Here is a 21,343-nt window from a genome sequence, read left to right on the forward strand (position 1 = left end):
ATCTACCATGAAACCATCCTTATGGGCCATATAGACTAGTAGAGTAATAGATAAGAAATTGTATGAATAGTTAATAGGCACATTAGATAACAGGGTAGAGGATAATGGTCTTAGGGTAAAAACTAAACAGGTACAGTTATTGGAAGTGCCAGGAGATAGAGTACTGCGTTACAAAAATTTCTTGTGTTTTTGGTGTTGTATCTAAGGTAACTTTACCTTTATCAATTTTTTATTAGATTCCAGTTAGTTAACATACAGTGTACTATTAGTTTCAGGTGTAGAATTTAGTGATTCAGCACCCACACACTATACCCTGTGATCATCAGAAGTACCCTCCCTAATCACCATCACATATTTAACCCATCTCCCTGCCCACCTCCCCTCCAGTACCTTTCCCTCAGCCAATTTCATGTGGATTTTTCTCTTAAGTTTTCTTCTAGAAGTTTTATAGCTTTAGGCTTTTATATTTAGGTCTATTACCTATTATGAATTAATTTTTGTACACAGTACAAACTATAAAACTTTTTTTTGGCATATATATATATCCAATTGTCCTAGTACAATTTGTTGAAAAGGCTATATAATTTATCTACTGCATTGTCTATGTAAAATATCAGTTGGCCTTTTTACATGTGGTTTATTTCTGGACTTGCTATTATGTTCTTATCTGTCTATCTTCATATCAATACACGTTTTAATTACTATGGTGCACACACGCATTTTACCTTTATATATTTTATGAACCTGTGATACATTGTTGTTTTTTTGGGAAAACTTCCACTTTCAAAGAGATTTACATAATAAGGAAATAAAGCCTTTACACTTACCCACACTGTAACCATTTCCAGTATTCTTCATATCTTTGGGTAGATGAGATATTTATCTGGTATTATTTTCCTTTTATGAGAAGATTTCCATCAACATCTTGCTCCTTGAGACTGTTGGTGACAAAGTCTTTTTTTTTTCAGACTTTTTTTTTGCATGTCTGAAAATGTCTTTCTTTACTTCACCATTTTTGAGAGATTTCTATGGGGTTTCAATGAGCTTCTTGTATCTATGGGTTTATAGTTCCCATCAAGTTTGAAAATTCCCAGTCACAATTTCTTCTATTTTTATTTATTTTTATTCCTCTTCTCTCCTATTCTTCAGGGACCCAATTACTTATAAATTAGTCTGCATGAAATTGTCCCACAACTCATAATCTTTTCATTATTGAAAGTTTTATTTTCCCCTCTGTGTACTTTTTGATAGTTTCTATTGTTACTGCCTTTATTTTCTCTAAAACTTTCTTTTCCAAAATCTAATCTGCTATTGATCCCATTCAGGACACACTGCATCCCTGACATTATAGTTTTATTCTCTGTAACTTCAGTTTGGTTCTCCTTTATATATTCTATGTCTCTATTTTTAAAATTCAGTTAAAGTAACTGTTTTAATATTATTTTCTGCTAATTCTAACATCTGTGTCAATTCTTCATCAGTTTTTATAGATTGACTATTCTCCTCATTATGAATTGTTTTAAACTTTCCTCTTTGCATGCTTTCTAATTTTTTATTGGATGCCAGACTTTGTCAATTTCACTTCGCAGTCCTAGATACTTCTGTATTCCTGTAAATTGTCTTGAGTTTTGTTTTGAGACGTGGTTTGCAAACAGTTTAAACTTTTCAGGGATTTCTTTTATGAACTGTTAGGTGGGTCTCAAAAAGTGCTCAGTGGTAGGACTAATTATTTCTTACTACTGAGAAAAAAACCTTCCAAAGTACTCTACCCAGTGTCTTTTGAATTAATGTTTTTCCAATCTGGCTGAGAAGTTACTATTCTCTGCCCTATGTGAGTGCCAAGCACTATTTATTCTAACCTTTTTGATTAGTTCTTTCCTATCTTAGGGTAGTTTCCTTACATATGCTCATCAGTACTCTGCTAAACACTCAAGGAAGCTCTACAGATCTCTGGGATTCTGCTTCTATGCAGCTCTCTCTCTTCTGATATACTGTTTTATGAGATCAAACTGCCTTGATTGTCCTGGACTCGCAGCTCCACCTTCTCAATGTAAAGAGATGATTAGTTTTCCCCCTCAGTTTCCTCTTCTGCACTTAAGGCTGGGGATTCTCTCAATGTTATATGTTGGAGCAACTGTAGGGTCATCATGTTTTTGCCCCAACTCTTAGGAATCACTACTCTTTACCGTCTGGTGTCCAGTGTTTTCAAATTTGTTGTTTCATGTATTTTGTTTGAAATTGGTAATGTTGCACACACACACACACACACACACACACACACACACACACAGAAATTAGTTCATTCTCTGTACTCCATTTTGGCTTTCACTACTGTATCATCACAAAACCAAAATCAAACCAAACCAAACCAAACACTGTATTAATGTTAATGGGGAAAACTTTTTAGAATTGAGAGTGATTGCTTCAGCTGGTGGAAGCTTTATGGCTGAGAGAAGTACACTTGCAGTGGTGTCCATAGTTATGGGCTACAATATAACTTAATTTAAAAATACTCATGTCACAAGGAGTCATTTCCATATGGTAAAAAAAAAAAAAGGAGTGTTGTAATGACATTTTCACAGCAAATTTGTGACTCTGTGTTGTTTTTTGTATACTTTCTGTATAGGTATTTTATGGTGCTTATCTGTCTTACGTAGATGCTAAGATCTTAATCTTATCTAGCACTATTATTTTTCATTATGAAAGAAGCTTTAATGTTTATTTTTCTTCATTAATCATGAGAGTTTAGCTACTTTTTAAAAAGAAATCCTGTATCTTCCATGGCCACACTTTTTATTCAGAACTATTTAATGCATTTTAAAGATACATTCATGAATTTATTTGTAGACTAAGCACTTTTATCTGTCTACTTTCATAACAAGAGGTTGGGGAACTGTGGTGAATAGTGAACTCTGAAGTTGGAAGGCTTATTCTCGTTTTCCTCTTTTACATAAGCAAAAGCTCAAGAACTAAAATCAAGGGGCAAAAACCAAAACTGATAGAGTAGGCAGCTGGATATGAACAGAGAACAAGTGCTTTCCACTGATAAAATGGCAGAAACCAAGTTCCGAACAGCCAGGACAAACCCCAGGGTACACACATGTGTTCTTCCCTATGACTACTGCCCTCTAGTAACTAAAATCCTTTATCATACCCTTGCACTGTGGTTTGACCCCTGCAGGGTAAGGCCACCATGACAGTTCTGACAAGGGCCATATAGGACCAAGAGCTCCCCTTCCCAACCGATAGGAGGAGTCCCTTAGATAACTGGAAGCAACCTCAGTCAGAGACCACCCTACCTATGACCCACAATCCATACAGATATAAAAAGAAAAGACAACGCAGACCTCCGGTGCAGCTGCCACCTCTGGGCCTGCCGTTCTCACATGTTGAGGGTGTACTTTCACTTAAACTGGTTATTAAGCGCTTAAGAGTTTGGCTCTGGATTCTTTCTTGGCTGAACTCAAGCACCCAGGCCTGGGAATGAACTCGCTACTGACAAAGCTATGATTTTCTATTATAAATAGCACATCAAAGTAAATCATGTTTTCCAAATAGTATTTTTAAAATTCGATGTAGTGAATAAGAGGAAGAACTTACTGTTATGAGGTAAATCTAAATTTTCATAACTATTTTAACAACGTTGAAGATTAAGAGGCAACTTTTTTGGTGGAACCAGAAAACATTTACACAGATAAGCAATAATCTAGCATAAGAGTTAAACAGAAATGTACAAATGATCACAGAGAAGCCCAACAGAAGGTGTCCTCCACCCTGAATCGCCACAGACATTCTTATTTATTCTCTCTGTTGCTGATAATTCTAGGCAAATGTAGATTTTCAGAGAGAAGGAGAATAAATTGAGAATACAAAGTATACTCCTGTCTTCATCCCACTTGAGGCTTGCATTATTGTTAAAAATCACCTTTTTAGAACTGCATTATACAACCATATCAACCATGTACTGTTAGTCTCTAAGAGAATAAATAGACCTATGCTAGCTACTAGGTAAAAAGAAATTTGCAAAGTTCATTGTTTTGTAAAGAACATTTATTGCCCCCATCAATCAAGCCTTGAAGGACCAACACTTCCATTACACCTGGCAAACAAATGCAAGAGCTAGTAGAGAGATAAGGAAACATAAAATTGAATGTATTTCCCGTAGCAGGCTGAATACAGATTTTTTCTTTTAATTTTTATGAAGTTGTTAATGTGCTCATAACATAGTACACAAAATGAAAAACATACTATTTACTTAGTAAGAAAATCCAAAGAGAATAATGGATTAAAAAAATGCTCACAAAATTCTTTTCTGTGAAGATGCCCTCTTTCATAAAATTTATGAGAAAGGCATTTTTCTTGGTAAAATGAAAAAGGAATTATTTTTTACATTTTTGTTACTATTCTTAAGTTTAAACCAAATTCCTAAAATTGGGAAATTCTATTATACCTACACCTGAAAGAAAACTAACAAGGATTAATGACTTGCTATGCTTGACTTACAGCTGATTTGTTGAAACACAATGAAAAGAAATCCACTGTACAGTAGTTATTAAGTCTTTTTGGAACAATGATAACGTATTGTTCTTAATTTTTTTGTGGATTAGAAAATACAGAAGGTAGAATTAGTAAAGATATACACATATACTATGAAAGAAACTTATTTCATACCTAAATCAATGCAGAAATCTGACAAACTTTATTTCTATGATCTAGGAATGAATTAAAATATTCACCGGGTCCTAATCAGGTCTGCAAGGCTGGGCACTTTAGCATAAGAACAATCCATAGAGAGAGTGGTTGAAGAGGAAAAAAAAATGAGTATTTTCAAAGAGTACATGAAAGTCCTAAATTTTTGTAACTGTCACTTACAATTTACAGTAGGGGTATGGATATTATTTCTGAATTGGGTATACAGAAACGCAGATCTAAAACCAATAGATATTATATCAATGAAAAAACTTGTATGGTGAGTAAATCTTATATAATCACTGATATTTTTTAAAAAGTCCTTTGAGTATGGATCTCAGAGTGTATCTAGTAAAATAATTAAATAGTTGGAGCTCACTGGTCAAAATACTACCTAAATAATTATTGGGGACAGGAGAAATTTTTCCTTGGCCTTTCAAGTTTCTAGTGATGGAACAAAAGCTGTAAATTTACTAGAATTGAACAAGAAGGTACCTTACAATTCGGAAAATAAAGATACTGTTATGAGATTCAAGAGCCGAGTAAAATTATTGGTGCCATTATCTGCTTAGATGTTACAGAAATTATGGTTTTTACATTCAAATTATTAATTTATTATTTCCCTGTATATGTAGTAAAAATGTTTTATCACATGCTGATTAAACTATTATGTAGTATTTGATTTATAAGAAAATATATAATATTATATGTAAACATAATAAAAAGAAACACCCATGACCACATTGCCGTATTTAAACTGAATGCAACCAGGGGCGCCTGGGTGGCTCAGTAGGTTGGGAGACCAACTTCAGCTCAGGCCATGATCTTGCATTCCGTGAGTTGTCCCGCATCGGGGTCTGTGCTGACAGCTCAGAGCCAGAGCCTGGAGCCTGTTTCAGATTCTGTGTCTCCCTCTCTCTCTGACCTTCCCCCATTCATGCTCTGTCTCTCTCTGTCTCCAAAATGAATAAACATTAAAAAATAGAATAAAAATAAATTGAATGCAACCAGTAACATTGAATATATACGTATACCTCAAATTCTGTAATCCTACCCCATTGCTAAAGAACTATATTGAATTTTAGCCTAATGGTATGCATTCAATAATTTACAATGTATTTTTATTCTAAGATTTTGGTTGGTTTTGGACCTTATATAGGTGTAATTATTCTAAGACTTGCTTTGGGGGGCTCAAATTAATTTTCCTAAGGTTCATGCATGTCACTGAGTGTGGTTTTAGTTCATTCAATGTCATGTCTATAAAATATTTCTTTAATTCACTATACATATTCTGTCTTGTCAATGAATTGCATTTATTCCACGCATTCAAGAACAGCATTGCAATCAATAATCTGCTAAAAGTCCCTTACTTCATTTTTGTGTAGGGGAGGAAATACAATTTTACCTCTAGACTCCTGAGTTCTTTGCTGAGTCCCCCATTAAAAAAAAAAAAAAAGACAGATTAACAAGAGAAAAGCAAACGGGATTTTATTAACTTGTATACCTCATGTATACAATGGGGAATACCCAGGGGAAAATGAGTAAATCCCTGAAGTGGCTTAGAATTCAGGCTTAAATACCACCATAATAGAAAAAGGGTAGGGGAAATGTAAGAAATTTCATGAAGAGGAAATTATTTTTAGGAGAGCATATTATATTTAGGAGAGGAAATTATTTTTAGGAATGAGCCCTTAGAACAAGAAATGGGAGATATGATAGCCTGTTACAAAGTTTGTCTGGCTGTGGGTGGTGCTGATATCTATTGTCCTCTCCTGTGATAAGAGTCAATATTCCCTGTTGAGGAAACTTCCAGGAAGGAGATTTATGGCAACTGAGTTCCTTTTGGAGGAGTTGTCTTTAGGCAGATAAGGAGAGTTCATATAAAGCTTTTCTCTTCACTAGCTGTTTTTCAAATGTCTTCAGCACAAAATAATCAATATACAAAAAGGTCGTATCTGGGGATGGCATATTCTGCTAACCTTTACTAGCAAAATAATACTACTTCAGAATTAGAGTACTGAATGCTATTCCATTCCAAAGTAGTTTTTACCCATATACACTCACAATGACAAATTATAAAATTTCTCATTATTCCATATCCTGTCCAAAATTGCATATGTCACACATCTTATTTGTGGCCAAACCAGTGAGTATAAAATTCTATCTTATTATGATCTCATTTACCATTTCACAGATTACAAATGAAGCTAAGAATGTATTTTCATATATTTATTCAGTATTTTTCCTCCTATTTCAAATGACCAGACCTGTCTTATGCCTGTTTTTATTTTGTTGCTTTTAATTTTCTTATTGATTCAAAGGAATTCTTTATATATATTAGTATACAGAAATTCTTTATATATATTGGATATATATATATTAGAATTAAGTGCTTGATGGTTCTAGGTATAACAAATAGCTTCTTTAAGTTGATGATTGTCAAGAACAGTGAAGGGCCTGAGATTGTACCTTGAAATTGTACTTGCAAATTCATATGTTAGCTTGCCATAGTACCATGGGTGCTAAAAAGACAAAAAAAAAAACCCTCCTGAATGAGAGAGAAGAGACTACTACCCAAAGCACAGCAAACAGCATGAGTATTGGCATATTAACATCAGTCGCCTTGCCCTCAAGCTCACCCCCTTCTCTATTCCTTCCTGTTCCATTTATTTATTTATTTATTTATTTATTTATTTATTTATCTATTCATTCATTCATTCATTCATTCACTTCTCTCTTTAAAATGCTGAGTCACCTCTGTAAAATTGAAATTGAGTTTAGTTCACTTTGGGCTCGTTTGTGTATTGCAATCATATATAATGATTATATATTCTAATGTAATATATAATGATTAAAATCCATCCTTACCACTTCAGGTAGCATTCAGCTTTGCCTTTCACAAAGTACGCACTACTTGTAAGGTAGGATTCCCAGCTGAGGTCCCCAGAGCTAAGGGCCTAGCACACACTGACCAAAGAGCAAGCACTGTGCCAAGGCAGAAACATGCCATCCTGCCTCACCTGCTCTCCACATCTAGTGAAGCAATCAAGTTCGACAGTAGCCCACACTGAATTCCTTGACCTACATATCTGCCTGTGTGGTCAGCTACAGAAACCACTCAGCACCTGGAGAGCTTTCCTTCTGCCACACTCAGCAAGTACATACAGGGAATGCTCAAGACCAGTAGCAAACAGTTTTTCCAACTGACTTATTTTTCCACAACCTTTAAAATGATTTTTGATAAATGGAATAGTTGGTTTTAATAGCCCATTTAAATGACGTTATGTTTTATGGTTTACACATTTAGTAACAACTCTGCTTATCATAAAGATTTCTTACCATACTGTATTTTTTTTGTATTTTTAAACTGGTATACTACCATGTTTTGACATCTGAAAAAAAAAAAAATTCTGGCTTAGGGGAAACTACCTCTCCAGTTGGCCAATTCTTTGAGACAGCCTAGGACCCCCTGCTGGGAGCATACCTCTGATATGCAAACTAAGCAATTCAGAGCCATCCCTCCTCTACAGGCCTGTACCCTCCAACAGGCAAATTCCCTTGGCCCTAATTCCCCAGGGCCAGGCATAAAAGGACATCCCCTGTGTCCCAAGACCCAAGCAAATTATTTAAACTAGCCAATCCTAAACTCTTTATTCTGTCCTGCCTTGCATTTCCCACAGAAACTCCAATAAAGCCTCTGGTCTAATGGTTTCTCCTCCCTCTTAACTTCTGCCTCCTGATCCCTTAGTGTCTTTATGTGGCCCTGCAAGACATGTCCTGTCTCCTCAAGAACCTGTGATCATAATAAACTTTGTTTTCCTGAGCTTTTCCTCTATTTCCTCTTGTGGCATTATCTTTTTTTCTAAAAAAAAAAAAATTTTAAACATTCTGTATATTTACTTTAGCTTTACCTTGTTGGTGATTTAGGAAAACTTCAAGGGTAATTCTGACTCTATGAGTTTTCTAAAATGCTGTTTTGCATCTAACTGTATTAATGTTCATGTGAATATTTACATCCTGATTGATTCAGGAAGGGCTCTTCTACTGACTGGTTTTGCTATTTCTTATTTATGTAATTTTGACATCTCCTAACAGAAGTTTTTCAAAATAGGTCTGTTTAGAACCCTTGAAGCTTTCTTCATATTATATTGTATTATAAAACTTATATGTGGATGATGGGATGACCCCTAAAAACAAGTCAAAATATTCTAGGTTAGAACCAGACACAATGATGTGCTTGCCTTGAGATTTGGGGGAAATTTTTTTACAATTTCTGAATCTTATTTTTTTAATCTGTCTTAGCTTTCTCTTTCTGCTTTAACAAACTACCACAAACTAAGCGACTTAAAACAACTCAAGTTTATTAGTTCTGGAGGTCAAAAGTGGTAAAATCAAGGTGTTGACAAGACTTCATTCCTTCTGGAAGTTATATGTATATATAACTCCAGGGAAGTATCAGTTTCCTTGCCTTTTTTGGCTTCCAGAGTCTTTCTGCATTCTCCAGCTTGTGTCCCTTTCTGTTTCACTCCACCCTCCACTCACATAATCACATCTCCTTCCTGGATTCTGACCCTCTTGCTTCCCTCTCATAATGGCATTGTGATTACATCGGGTCTAATCAGAATCTGTAATTTAAAGACCTATGAATTTAAAGTCTATGAAGGTCATAGTCACAAATTCTAGGAATTAAGACTTGGTTATCTTTGTCAGGCAGGGGAATTTTTCTGTCTACCACATTATCTTCTAGAATTAGGAAAAGAACACCTTACTTACTTATTTCCACGGTTTGTTATTCATTAAACTTTAAGGAGGTAACTTTGGGGGAAGCTTTATGCAACCCATCCCGTTGCTCTCACTTCATGAATTTCTCTTTATTTTATAATTTTTCTCTCTCTATCCTTGCATTATTGTAATAATTTCAATGCTGTGGTTCATATACCTGAAAGAACACACACACACAAAAATACTTTCTTTTGAATGATTAAAAATGTTGCATCTCATTTAGGGGATTAATCCATCAGCAATTATTCTCTAGCATACAGTGAAAACTTAATATCTAACTTCAATATTCCTCTAAAAGTAACAAATTATTCTAGCATCATTTTCCTAATGTTAGACAAAGGCAAGTCTGCAACATTCAAGTTTTCATATAAATGTGTCTGTTTCAGAGTTCTGGGTTTTTTCCGTCGTTTTATTGTTCCATTTGATTTTCCCTGCCATATATCTGAGGCTCAATTTCTTTATTCTGTCTTCCATTCATATAAATATTAGAAAGAATTTGTCAAGTGTAACTGAAATCTTGCTGGGATTTTAATTGAAATAGTATTGTGTCTAAAAAACAATTAAGAAAGAAATGAAGAAATTATATTTTCTATGACATGGTAATGGTATTATTTATTGAAATCTTATTTAATGCAATAAATATTATAGTTTCTATATGCTTCCTGTTATTGAATAAAATTTTATACTGATTTTCAAGCAGTTATTTTGCTACATTTATCTATTTTTTTAATTATATGTCCATAACTATTTAGGATTCTTAGTTCAGATAATAACGTCTTCCACAATATTCACAGATTTGTTTTTCTTTATTATTCTTATAATATTTATCTTATTTTCTTTACTCACAATGATAGGTGGGGCTAGAAAGCAAGGAAAGTGTACATTTTTATTTTGTTCTTTATTTGATTTGAATCCTTCCAAAATTTCACAATTGAGAACTACAACTGCTGAAAGCTTTGAGTAGACACGTATTATCAGGCTCAGTACTTTTACTGAATTGATCGCAAACATAAATGCTGAGATTTGTCAATGCTTTCCCTACATTTACTGAGATGCTCATATGGTTTTCTGTTTTAATCTGTGAATATGGTAAAATATCTTATTTTGTTAAACTGCTTCAATATCCCTACATTAACTCCAATATCTCATAATATATTGGATTTCTGCACATGGTTGAATTTGATTTGTTAACATTTGTTTAAGATTTTTAAAATCCATATCCATGAATGAATGCATTTAGAGTATCTTTCTTTTCTTGTACTTGTCCAATTTTGTTAGAGAAGCTTTACTGACCTCATAAATAGAGTTGGGTGTATTTTCAATCTCTTTCTCTCTCATATTCTATGACAAAGACATTTAAATAAAAAATATTTGTTTACTGATATTATGACAAAGTTTACCTGTAATACCATATCAATTAACAAACTGATCAAAAAATATGTTTAGAATTGATTCATTTTTTACTGGTTATAGCATTACTCAAGCATTTTTTTCTTGAACTTATTTTAATTTACTATACAGGTGACGCTTGTACAATGCAGGGGTTTGGGGCATCTATTGCAGAGAAGTTGAAAATCTGCCTATAAACTCTGATTCCCCCAAAACAGAGCTGTTAATAGCCTGCAGTTGACCAGAATCCTTACCGATAATGTAAATAACACATATATTGTAAGGTACATGTATTATATACTGTATTCTTACAATTAAGAAAGCTAGAGAAAAAAATGATTATTAGAAATAATAAGGAAGAGAGAATACATTTACAATACTGTACTATAAACACTTTGTGCATAAGTGGACTTGCAAAGTTCAAACCTATGTGATTGAATGGTCAACTGTATTTTCTTAGAAACTTGTTCATTTCATCTAAGTTACAAATATACTACCATACAGCTTTCCATAGTATTCTCTTATATTTTTAGATATTTGCTAAAATTTTACTAATATCTGAAACTTTAAATTCTTATTTCACTTAAGATTTCTAATATTATTTTCTTGACTACACCCAACAAAATATTTTTAATTTAATTAGTTATAACAGAGTTAACTTTTAGCATTGCTAAATTTTTTTATTATAACTTTGTCTTCTATACCATTGATTTCTTCTCTAATACAATCTTTTTCCTTTTTATTTTAGTAATGTCTTAAGTTAGAATAATAAGCTCATTATTGTCTACATATTTTATTATAAGCATTAATAATAACTTCCCCCTAAGTACTGTTGTAACTGTACATCATATTTATTGACATCTGTAAAACATAAGTAGTTAAGAGAAATATGAGGCAGTTTCATAATGTAATGGAGAATCTCATTTTTCTACAATTGTATCTATTAAAGATTCATATAATCTTAGACTATTTTATTGCTTGTTGAATTAGTTAATTGAATGTTTTGTCAGGTAATAGCCTTGAGTTTTTTTTTTTTTTTATTTTGCTTTGTTTTGTTGTTTTCTTCATGTTTTATTGTCTTTTCCATGCCTTTATTTTTAAACTTTCTATATTATTATGATTTTAGTGCACATCTTATAAGCAGCGTGTAATTTCCTTTTAACATACAATTTGGTAATACTGTCTTTTACTTGGCACAAATAGTCCATTTAAATTTACTCCCATAAAAGAAATATTTACGTTCTTTTTAAATGTCATTGCTGCTTTTAAGTTTCCTACATTTTTCCTCTTCTATTTATCTTTTATGTGATAGTAACTATATTATACAATCCTTTATATTATTTGTTATTTTAGATTTTATCATGAGTACTTAATTTTTCAAAGGCAATATATCAGTCCATCTCCTGAATGATATATAAAAGAATAAAACTGTATCATTTTTATCCCTTTATGTGTAATTTTTTCCCTTATTGAGTCTTTTTTTTTTTTACTTTACAAATCAGGTGCAATGAATTAGAAAACAACAATAATGGCATAAAACTGTTTGATTATTCTAAGTCTATAAAGGATTCCTGCTCACCAATATTTCCAATATATTTAAAGAATATATTTAGACAGCTTATTAAATTTAATTTTATATTCCAGAAAATACACTCTTTTAAGCATACAATTCAAAGGCTATAGACAAATATATACAGTTAGATATCAATAACCCTGTAGCCATGATCAGTAAATCCATGCACTCTACCCACCTGGGAATGAGTAATCTGCTTTTTGGCACTATAATTATTCTCAAATTTCATATAAATGGAACCATGTGCTATATATTCATCTAAGTGCCTTGCTCTTTTCACAAAATAAATGCTTTTGAGTTTCATCCATGCTATTTTGTGTATCAGTAGTTTTTTTAGTTGTTTATGATCAGCATTCAATTGTATAGATACACCACATATTTTATCCATTCGTGAGTTGATGGACATTTGTTTTCATTTTGGGGTGAATATCAATAGGAGGCTATAAAAATTTCATAAGTGTTTATGTAGGTATAGGTTTTAATTAATCTTGGGTAAATACCAAGAAGTAGGGTTGTTGGGTACGTGGTGACTGTATGTTTAACTGTGAAATGTACTGCTAAACTGTTGTCTAAATTGGCTGTACCATATTTTCATCCCCACCAGCAATATAAAAGAGTATGCGTTGCTTGCTACAGCCATGATTTTTCATTTGAGCCACTCTAATGGGTGTATAGTGACATTTAATTGTCGCTTTAATTTGCATTTAATTTGTATTTTAATTTAACTTGTATTCAATGACTAATGATGTTGAGCATGTTTCATGTGCTTTACCCATCATTTATCTACTTTACCGATGTATTTGTTCAGATCTTTCATCCATTTAATATTGAGTCATTTGTCTTATTATTAAGTTGGAAATATACATCATGTATTCTGCATATAAGTCCTTTAACATATACATGTTTTGCAAATATTTTCTCCTAGTGTGTGGGTTGCTTGTCATTATATTTTGAAAAGTAATACTGGCTAATCTTTATTTAATTAATCAGTTTTTCTTTTATACTTTGTGATTTTGTGTCCTAAGAAATGTTTGTTAACCCAATAAGAATAAATGTTTGCTTACTCCAATAGAAAAAAAATTCTCCTAAATTTTCCTCTGTAAGTGTTGTAGTTTGAGGCTTATATTTAGGTCTATGATCAGCTCAACAACCTTGAAACATAGGCTTGAATCCTCTCTGGTTTGTGAAACACATTCAATGTTTGAATAATGTTCAAGCAAAAACTAGGACAAATTTTAAAAGTGTGTAAATAAAAGTGTCTTAAACATAGAGATATATATTTCCTAAATCCCAAATGATTTGCATTTTGGGATTTTAGTTATGTGGCTCCACATGTATGGGGTTAATAATTTATCAAACTTGGTATGTCTGGTTAATAGATTCCCCAAATCCTACAAAGAACGATTTTCCATAGAATGAAAATTTATTGGTTTCTCAGTACTATAGTTCCATAAGAATCTAGATGTATGAATAAAAACTTTTTGCTATCGTTGGGGAAAGCAATAGTAGTTGAGAAAGAGATCTGATGCCTTAAGATTGCACATCTACAACAAACTAACTTTGAAGAAAAAAAATTATGGTGAAAGATACAATGCTTATTCCAAATTCTAAATAAGAATATAGAGTTAAATCAGCTTTGTAATTTCTCAAATGGTGAAATATTTTAAGTAGAATTGTTAAAAGCGCACAAACCACAAAACAAAAAATATATTTTCTCTTCTTGCTTCCCAATCAAGTTATTAAGATATTTGTCTCCTTCTTTTTCACTCCAAGCTGCTAACAACACATCATCACTCACAGGTTACACATCCTCAGTTAACTGACTGCTTCTTTTTTTAAAAAAACTACTTTTAATGTTTATTTATTTTTGAGAGAGACAGACAGACAGATAGAGACAGAGCAGAGAGACAGAGCATGAGCAGGGGAGGGGCAGAAAGAGAAGGAGACACAGAATCCAAAGCAGGTCCCAGGCTCCTAGCCATCAGCACAGAGCCCAAAGTGGAGCTCCAACTTACAAACCATGAAATCGTGACCTGAGCCAAAGTCACACTTAACCAACTGAGCCACCCAGGTGCCCTGTGAACTGCTTACTTCTAAACACACTTGAACCTGGTAGCTCTTTTTATAGCAAGACGATAGCCAGACTAAAGAACCAATGACTTTTTTTTTCAATTCGATTTACATTAAAAATTAAAACAGACTCTCATGCAATTGACGTGGATTTTTTTGTTCCTATTCATGACCTCAATAGATATTTTAACATTATTTTGACAGACAGAATGTTCATAGGCACTGGGAGTGAGCTTTATTGAGTAAAACTTGGTTCCTACAATTCAGGAAGTAATAATTCAGTGAGTGAGAAATATAAGCCCTTATCCCACAATATGATAAGGTCTACACTAGAGGTTTATACCAATATACTTCAAGACTGCCAAAAGGGGTTAGCAAAGAAGCAATACTTGATTAGAGACTGACCAAGAAAACTTTACTACCAGTGGGGAGAGTAAGCAGTAAATGGATTGGAGAATTCCTGAGAAGTGGAAAAAAAATCAATAAACCTGGAAAGTGATGAAACATGGACAATAAAGTACATTTTTAAGGGAAGAATTATTCCTAGGTTTTTGCTGTGGACAAATATGTAATGATAATGACATTAACATAAATAATTGTTAAGAAGAAGTAGATATATTTACACATTAATTTGTGTGATAAACACATAACTGTAAAAGCCAGAATAATTTATAAAATATTTCAGGATATTGTTTAAAATATTTCATCAAATTTTAGGGTACTTTTACAGCCTTTGATTTCAAATTATTTTTATATAACTCAACCAATTCTAGTGATTTAAGTGGTAATCCAGCATCATTTTTATCTCACTCATAAAATACTGTATTTTATTCAAGATCTTTAATATTAATTTGCTTTAAATTTTTGTATGACCACTGCATCTATTAATTAAAGAACAGTCAACAAGAGTAAAATATACAGGGATGTTTTAGAAGGAATGATTCTATAATTGCCACTGCATTAGTGAATATTATTTTTTATTATGATGATTCAATGAGGCTGCTTTGTTGTGTCAAGAACTCGAAGTATAAACAGATAATAACTTATAGTTGGAACAAAGTCCAAGTTGGCTCCATAACAATGCATTCTAGTTCTGGGGAAATACCACTAAGTTATTTTCCTTGGGCGGTGGGGGTTGGGGTGGGGAATAATTCTCCAACACTATTTTCCACAAAAGAGGGCCCAGAGTGGGGAGCAGTTGAAAAACTCATCCATGAATACGATCTAGCCCTAAACATACATACCGAATAAGAATGGATCCAAAATTAACAAATTCATATTAATCTTAGTAAAAATCACTTCATAGTATTAGTAAAATGCAGTATTATTGAAATATCAATAACACGTGGAGTGGGGGTAGGATATACTGAACACAAGCAACTCAAACGATACACTTGAAGAATAGAGACTTTTTGAAAGTTCATAAAAGATATAAATACTCATAAATTATTCCAAAGGAGTTTCTCCACTAGATGCCAAAGAGTTTAAGAGTGATCAATAGTGAATTAACAGTGTTTAAAGTAATCTGCTCCTCATGTGGAACATTGACCTAGGAATCCAAGCTTTGCAATTAATCAGGAAATACATTTGCATATGTTTTAAATTGAAGACCTAATAATAGAATATAGATATAGTGTTAATTTTTTAGATAGGATAGATTACACTCTAAATACACTAGATGGAACCATATCTGTAGATTTGAGAAGTCAAACACTTCATCTGTTGTTTTACTTAAAATTGAATTTTAATATGTTGCATTTATTTGAACATATGAGGAAATATTCTTAATTCCTGCCAGAATTCTTAGGTCCAATGTGGTACTAAAAAATTGAGCAGTTTATTATAAATAATAAAAGTAGAAAGATTACAACACTCGTTTGTGCATCAAAATCTTAACTTCCCTAAATAAATATAGCAAATTCTTAACTTTGGAACTATATTTCCATGTATTCTCTCATTTTAGATTTAATTACCAAATTTATCAAATGATGATTTTGGGTGTTTTGGGACCATGAAATTCAGAAAATGTAAGTGAGTCAAAATTCTGCACACTAAGGTTGTTACTTGTTTAAGCAAAATGTATCTTTTAGGGTGATATAGCTCCAAAGAGAGACCATATTTTTCCTAACAGCTTTGCCCCACATATCAGCACACTTTATTTTCTCCTAAGCCTTTGACCTAATTTCAACACTTGTTTTTGTCTGTTAAATGAAAAGTTCATTTATATCTGAAGGAGTCAAAACCACCAAGACTGTACATGTAATGCAATTCCAGATTATGGGGCAATTCAAAAGTTTAGCACCCAGTGTGAGCATATCCCAGGAAACAGTATTCTTCAGTTTGAGCCCTCTTGAATACAGACAGTATCCAGGGTCCCAATTCTATGTGCAGTCTGTGGTTAACGGGCTCATCTAAAGACTGAGGGGGCATTCTTACTTGAAATCTTGGTGAAATATGTTTTCCATATCATTTTCCAGAAGATGCTTAACCTCCTCTACCTGACAAGGTCCCTTCCTGATGCCCTGTAGTCATCCTGCCTAGATTTTGAAAGTCAAGATTTGCTTCCTCTGCAATCTAAGTCTCTCCTTTATTTCTTACCCCCATTTCTTACATCCAGACCATATCTTAGTTTTCAGTGTGTAAATACTCACTTTACGTGAGCGGTATTTTCATCTTTCATTTAAGCAACCTGCTTCACTGTCTTTGTTACTACATAAACTGGAGAAATGGCAAAGAGAAGAAGGATAAGGAGATATATCCACACAGTACACAGAATAAAATTAAATGTGTAGGGGCGCCTGGGTGGTTCAGTTGGTTAAGTGCCCAACTTCAGCTCAGGTCATGATCTCATGGTTTGTGAGTTCAAGCCCTGCATCGGGTTCTGTGCTGACAGCTGGGAGCCTGGAATCTGGTTCAGATTCTGGGTCTCCCTCTTTCTCTGACCCTACCCTGCTCAAATTCTGTCTTTCTCTCTCTTAAAAATACATAAACATTTAAAAAATATTTTAAAAATTAAATGTGTAACCTAAATATATTGGAGAGATCCTTTGCAAAGAGTGAAAACAGATCTCTACAGTGTATCACGGCCAATATCTTGATATTCACTCATCTTCATTGGCATCCCTAGTCCTTGTACCTATGAAATATTCTGAACAACTACAAAAGGCTTATAGTGGCTCATCCCCCCTTCCATCTGGTGCCCTCCTACATCACTACATGCTGCTCTCTAACACCAAAGCTGCTTTGTTTTCCTTGGTTCTTATCAAAGTCAAGTTCCCTTTTGTGAAAAGGGAGAGAAATACTGCAACAGGAGCAGGTATTATTTTGAAATCTGAAAGTAGAAATACAGCATACAAAGAAGGCTAAAGTCAATGAAGAGTCAGAAGTATAAGTTTGGGGTAACCTACTGGCAGATACCTAGTCACATAGGTTCTTGATACTTCACATCTCCAAAAATGGGCTTCTGGAGTCTAGTGAGAGAAGCAGGTGCAGCCAGATCTGAACTGGCTGACAAACTGTTTATATCAGCATGTACCATCACCCATACAGCAAAATCCACTCTGGGCTTCTGCGTCCAGAATCCAAAGACAATGTACACCTACCACAGAGCCATAAAAACCATTACACAATAAAATACATTTTCTCCTTGAAATGTACCATTCTCTTTTCATTTATTAGAACTCCTTATTTCTGGAAAAGAAATTCAGAATTATTCTGCTCATCTTCAGGTACTGTCAGACAAAAGCCATCCACAAACTTTGCTGTCAAAGAGAAGTAAATTACCAGTGTCTGCTTTGAATTAAAGCCTGTTATACACAGCCCAACATGTAAAACATATAAAGGGAAATCTATTCTGTTTGAAACAAAGGTGAAAAGCTAAGAATCATGCTACCAAGCCCTGTACATTCTCACCCTCCACCCCCACTGTGGCCCATCAGGGAACTCCAGCAAACATAAATTAAACACCCTATCTACTGCAAAGTCATCTCTCATATAAAAGGACGCATGTGGCTTCCAATAAGTAAAAGTTTGCAGACTTCCTAACAATCCTGAAACGGAAATCCAGTGCTCTTTGAGTTCTAGTTCAGTGTCTTTCTATTAAACTATCAAAATAGTTGCATTTTAAGTTGTTCAGGTAATTAAGAAATATATATTTAAAAAGGAATTTACGTAAAAGGGAAAATAACTTGAATAGGAAACATAATTGTCCTCATTTTTTATTCCTGCATTTTGTTATCTATAACTTACTTCAAAGTCAAACACTGCAAAGTTAAAAATTATTAATCATTAGGTTTACAGGTCTCTTTGTCTGAGGATAATTTCCCATTTAGAAGCCTTTGTCTTCATTGTCTTGCTTCTTCTATAGCGTCTTCTGACAGGAAGTTGATCTTGGGAATATCATTAAAGTTAACTAGAGCTGGGAAATGAGATGCTCAGCATTTTCCTAGTAGCAGCTAAGAACTGATGTTTACAATGGGATTTTACTCAATGATTTCTATCTCACTGGTGTGAAAACATTACTAATAAGTGCCATCTTTATTTCTCCAAACTTTGAAACTATGTATCTATGAGCTTTTGAATTACTCATAAATAATTCTTGATGTGTTCTCTGGTTCCTCTTGTATCTCTTTAGTGATTCATTGATTGTATTAGAATTCAGGGACTCATTTCCAGATTAATTTAAAAGCCAAAGAAAAATTCTATTCCTCCCAAAGGTCATATATTGCCATAGCGGGGAGTTAGTACACAACTTTAAAAAGTGTTTTTGTATAAGAGCAACTCAGATGTTACCATAGTAAATTTTAATAGCAAAAATACAAATAACATTTTTGTTAAATGAGATGTAAAATTCTATAGAAAAAAGAGAAATAAAAGAATGAAAAAATATTAACATTCTTAATGAACATTCTGTTAAAAAACTAACTTCTCCTTTTGTTATAATTTAAATATTTTATGACCTATCAATGTACTTTGTTTTGTATAGCTAAAATGCATGGAGAAATCCACATTTTACACAAAAATTTGGTAAACTTGACCTTGACATAGTCTCACTTTTAGGATTTTAGAGAAAAGTAATATCTGAAGAATTCTGAAATTAAAAAAAAAAATCTGTTAAACTATTTGAGATTAATTGCCTTGAAATTTTGAATTTCTATGCTTTGATCACAAGCTTAAATAAAATGCAAAATAAGAAAGAATATTAAGTTGCTTTATCAATCCCTAAGGCCTTTTGTCTAGAGCTTTGTGACTTGGAAGAGCAGAAATGTGAGACCAAAAATAACTTAGATAAGAAATAGGTCTGTAAACTAGATCAACATTTAATAACAAAATGCCGGGGATGTTGTTATTTGCAAAAAAAAAAAAAAAAAAAAAAAAAAAAACCAACAGTAGCTAGTCTCAAAATACCACATCTCTGCTAAGCTTTGAATGCCCTGAATGTAGACATTTCTAAGAAAACATAGAGCAGCTACCAATTCAGTATGCAGTGCTGGTTTACATGCCTGTGTATTTATTTGACTTGCTCCAGTTCATACTTATCCCCTATTCTTCATCTGCCCTACAAACAAGGTTTGTGATGATAATATGATATAAATAGGAAATTTGCAATATTTTATCCCACACTTCCATTTTCATTAAAATGTAAAGCAATAGTGTCAACAGGAAAAATAATCCAAACTTTCGGCATTTTGTAAATTCTTGGTTGTGTTTTTGGTATTACAAGTATAGTAGGTGTAGGATGGAATGTGTCACATGAATGACATCCATGGGCAGTTAGCTGGTCCTGGTCCTGCAATGTAAAATGGTCAGTTTTGTCCTGCATTCTCTATAAATGTTGACTGTCCCACAACAAATGTATGAAAGAAAAATTTATAATTAATTATAAGATTGGAGTCTAACTGTATGCACATAAATAAAAAGTATTTAAGAACCCAATATAGGGTATTGACTAAGAAAAAAAAAAAACAACTCCTGGGGTGTCTGGGTGCCTCAGTAGGTTGAGCTTCAGACTTCAGCTCAGGTCATGATCTCGCAGCCCCGTGTCTGGCTCTGTACTGATAGCTTGGAGCCTGGAGCCTGCTGCAGATTTTGTCTCCATCTCTCTCATTCTGCCCCTCTCCTGTTGGCTCTCTCTCTCTCTCTATCTCGGATATAAATAAACATTAAAAATTTTTAAAAGAAAAAGAAAAAGAACTCCAGAACTGGATTACGAGGGTTTAAATTCTAGATTTTTAACTAGCTGTGTGACCTTAGATGAGTTAATTACCTTCAAGTGCTTTGGTTTCTCTTTTTGTAAAACTGTAATGATAATAGCAGAGGGTTGCTGTGAAGAGGAAATATAAAAACCTACCGCACTGTTTGACAGTCAATACTGTGTAAGTCTTAGCTATTTTTAATATTTTTCTAAGAGAGAATAGATAAATCAGGGGAAGATTGAGGGTTTTTTTCTTCAAACTTTATTACCTTTTCAAAAAAATCCATACATACAATGGTAAAGTGGCAGCTTTTATTATTTAAATCACCAACAATGCACAACTATATCTTTTTTTACTTTTTCCTTTTTTTTTTTAAGCACCTGGCATCCCTGCCTGGCTACAGGGAATAAGTCCCTTAAGATCCCTACTTTCGAATTTATAACTGTTTGGTCTTAGGACATACAGTTGCCCTTGGATGTAAATTAAAGTTTATTGGTCACATAGCAAACAGGAAGTGGATTTCCCCAAGGAGAAGGGCTTAGGTATGTCTGGAAGGAAACAGGATATGGGTGGTTGGAGGTTTTGTTTTGTTGTTGTTGTTGTTGTTGTTGTTGTTTAATGACTACAGGATGGAGTGGGTATGATG

The sequence above is a fragment of the Neofelis nebulosa genome, chromosome 3 (genome assembly GCF_028018385.1).
Source record: "Neofelis nebulosa isolate mNeoNeb1 chromosome 3, mNeoNeb1.pri, whole genome shotgun sequence".
Lineage (NCBI taxonomy): Eukaryota > Metazoa > Chordata > Mammalia > Carnivora > Felidae > Neofelis > Neofelis nebulosa.